A 3,701-nucleotide genomic window follows, 5' to 3' on the forward strand; every position below is an offset into this window, starting at 1 on the left:
CAAACCAGAAAGTAATAACAGAAAGTGGAGGAAACTTCTAAATACACGGAAATTAACACACTTCTAAATAATTTAAGGGTTTAACAGGAGGTCTCAGAGAAAACAAAAGAATAATCTAGAACTAAATGAAAATGAACAGACATTTAAATGCATTTGGGGGGCGCCTGGGTGGCTTAGTCGGTTGAGCATCCGACTCTTGATATTCACTCACTCAGGTCATGATCTCAGGGTCATGGGATCAAGCCCGGCTTCTGGCTCTGAGCTCAGCGGAGTCTACTTGAGATTCTCTCTCTCCCTCTGCTCCTTTCCCACTCACAGACACTCTCTTTTTCTGTCTCTAAAATAAATAAATCTTTAAAAAAACAAAAAACAGGGGCGCCTGGGTGGCACAGTGGTTAAGCGTCTGCCTTCGGCTCAGGGCGTGATCCCGGTGATCTGGGATCGAGCCCCACATCAGGCTCCTCCGCTATGAGCCTGCTTCTTCCTCTCCCACTCCCCCTGCTTGTGTTCCCTCTCTCGCTGGCTGTCTCTCTCTCTGTCGAATAAATAAATAAAAATCTTTAAAAAAAATAAAAACATAAAATAAAAAAACAAAAAACATTTGTGATGCAGTGAAAGTAGTACCAAGAGGGAAATTTATACCACTAAAAACTTTACATTAGAAATGAGAAATTTCAATTCAGTAACCTAAGTTCCACTCCCCTCATGGAAACAGAAAAATATAGGCAAAAGAAACCATGAACAAGAAGAAGAAAGGAAATACTGAGTATAAGAGCAGAAATCAAGGAATTAAAAGTAAAAGGATACAGAAAATAAACCAAACAAAATATGGTTCTGCAAAAAAAAAAAATCAATATGATTGATAAACTCTAGCAGTATGGATGAAAATAAATGAGAAGAAAAACACAAATCAGCTGTCTGTCTTAAATGCACACACATCCAACATACACATGGACATAAAACTAATAAAATCTGAATAAGCTCAGTGGGTAGTATCAGTGATAATTTCCTGTCTTTAATATTATATTACAGTTATGTAGGTTGTTACTATTTTGGTATACTAAACGAAGGGTACCATGAGACCCCCTGAACTTTTCTTGTTCCCTTTTGCAACTCCCTTTGAATCTATAATTATTTCAAAATAAAAAGTCAATAAAAACAATATATTGTTCCAGAGATTCTTCCTTGGGCAATATTCTTTGAAGACTCTTAAAGTGATTAGAAATTACAAATTGTAGGAGGGTCAAGAAAATGATCCCTAATAAATAGTTCAAGAATGGTACATTGTCATTCAAGGAAAAATTATTCTGAGTGTAGCATCTGTTTATGAAAATGTATCTGTATAGGAACACCTATATATAATGGCTTAGTCGGGTAAGCATCTGCCTTCGGCTCAGGTCATGATCCCAGGGTCCTGGGATCAAGTCCTGCATCGGGCTCCCTGCTCAGTGGGGAGCCTGCTTCTCCCTCTGCTTGCTGCTCCCCTTGCTTTTGTGCTCTCTCTCTGACAAATAAATAAAATCTTTTTTTTTAAAAAAGAATCTGTAATGCTTTATTGGTTTTCCTCATTAATTTTCCTATATAGTTTCCTCCAACAAAGATTTCTTTATGTTGAGGCGATTCTCCATTTATCAGTATTTCTTTTGTCTAATTCTTTTCCTAACATATTTACCAAAAACAAAAATCAACCTCTCAAGCTGATGGACCACTGTGTTTCTTGTCAGAATATCTAATAAAAAATAAGCCTGGAAATGTTTATTGTTGTTAAATTGACCATTTACTACAAGACAGTTTAAACTACACATTTTAATAAGTATTCTGCCAAAGACACTGCACATACATCTAAATAATCTATATCTACTTGTGTTTAAATTTGATTTTGTGCATTTCAAAACATTTAAGAGCTATTTCTGACTCATTTATTGCACTCCCTTGAACATGGCAACTTGGTTATATATAGAAGAGCAGGATATTTTAAAAAACTGTTTATATTATATGATGTGGAGATGATTGGATAATTATAATTGTCTCTGAGTTGGAAATTGGCATTCTTAAAGGCAAAAAATATGTATATACTTTTTACCATTACATCTAAATCTACTATATTCAAACTTTTCTAACGAAAGGAAAGATAGTAAATAATATAGATGTTTTATTTAAATTAGTAAGCATCAAATTTGTAGATGTATCTTTTAGTCACCCTGTCTTCAACTGCTATTTGGAATTATGTAAACCAGTTTAAGAATTAGTGAATTTCATGTGGAAATAAAAGATAATGTCTTTATTCAGGAAAAATCACATGGAATTTTATTATTTTGAAAAAATGACATTATTTTTATTGCTTTTTCTAATGAAAATTGTATGTCTCTTCTCTGGCATTGATCAATTGTGTGTGTGTGTGTGTGTGTGTGTGTGTATGTGTGTGTGTATATTAGTCTTGATAAACAGAGTGGTCAAAGCTAATGATAAAGATTCTTTAATCAGCCAGGACTTGTTTTGTTTTATTTAAAGTAAGTCACTGGGGCACCTGAGTGTCTCAGTCAGTTAAGTGTCCAATTTGTGATTTCAGCTCATGTCATGATCTCAGGGTCTTGAGATGAAACCCTGTGTTGGGCTTGGTGTGGGGTGTGTAGCTTGCTTGAGATTTTCTCTCTTCCTCTCCTTCTGCCCCTCTCCACATCTCCCTGCCGCCACTCGCTTTCCTCCTCTAAAATAAATAAATAAATAAATAAATAAATAAATAAAATAAATAAATAAAATAGTCCCTGACAAGATTAAGAAAAAAAAAAGCTTACATGCAAAGAACCTTGACATTTCTTCTCTGAATTTCCACGATGTTTACAACAAAGCAGATGTAATCGCTTCTCGGCCTTTTGGCTAAGATCAAGTGTAGTAACAAAGCAGATGTAATCTTCTGTGATTCTGTAGGCAAATATAAAATCTATTCTTATGTCTTCCATATGTGTCCTGTTGTTTTATCAATACTAATAATGTAAAGAAAACATAGCTGATACCCCCTTTAAAAAATACAAATCACAACCTCTTATTTAAATCATACTGCCGCTAGTAGTATGAATCAGATTAAAGATTTTAACTGCTTAATTATTTCCTTCATGCTGGGAAAAATAAGATAGTCATTGTTCCATATTATTTATAGTAAAATGAATACAATTATCTTTTATGTTCAGAGTACCATTTCTGGATAGATGGTTGGTTTGCAGTGATGTGTAGAGTATTTCCATCTATAACTTAAACATAGTGTGAATATAGTATGAATGTACTATGAGTACACATAGTATAATGCACATAATTTACAATCAATAAGAAATTTTATTTGTATTAACGGGAAGCAAGAATTTTGAATGGGGAAGTGACATATGGCACCATTTAAATTAGGTCTTGGATTCTGACACTATGAATACGCCGTGTTTCCTGAATATATTATTCAACTTTTTTTCAAACAAAGATCTAAGAAGCAGTCTACATTTAATATATATTATGCTATTTGCCCTCTTCAGTTTTCCATTTAATTGGTGGCTATGGCAGCCAGCCTCCAAGATGGTCCCCAGTGATTTTCACCTCCTGGTATCCATGCCCTTGTGCATTTACTCTCCTACCTTATATAGGGGTTGGTCTTTGTGACCAATGGAATTAGCAGATGTGATGGTAAATGATTTCTGAGCCTAGGTCATTAAATTCAT

At 34.4% G+C, this 3,701-nt stretch overlaps 1 pseudogene; it reads left to right on the top strand.

The window, feature by feature from the left end:
* The first annotated feature begins 2,857 nt into the window (after nucleotides 1–2,857).
* LOC117797346 lies at nucleotides 2,858–3,007 on the top strand (annotated as a pseudogene).
* The last annotated feature ends 694 nt before the right edge of the window (nucleotides 3,008–3,701 follow it).

The sequence above is a fragment of the Ailuropoda melanoleuca genome, chromosome 20 (genome assembly GCF_002007445.2).
Source record: "Ailuropoda melanoleuca isolate Jingjing chromosome 20, ASM200744v2, whole genome shotgun sequence".
Lineage (NCBI taxonomy): Eukaryota > Metazoa > Chordata > Mammalia > Carnivora > Ursidae > Ailuropoda > Ailuropoda melanoleuca.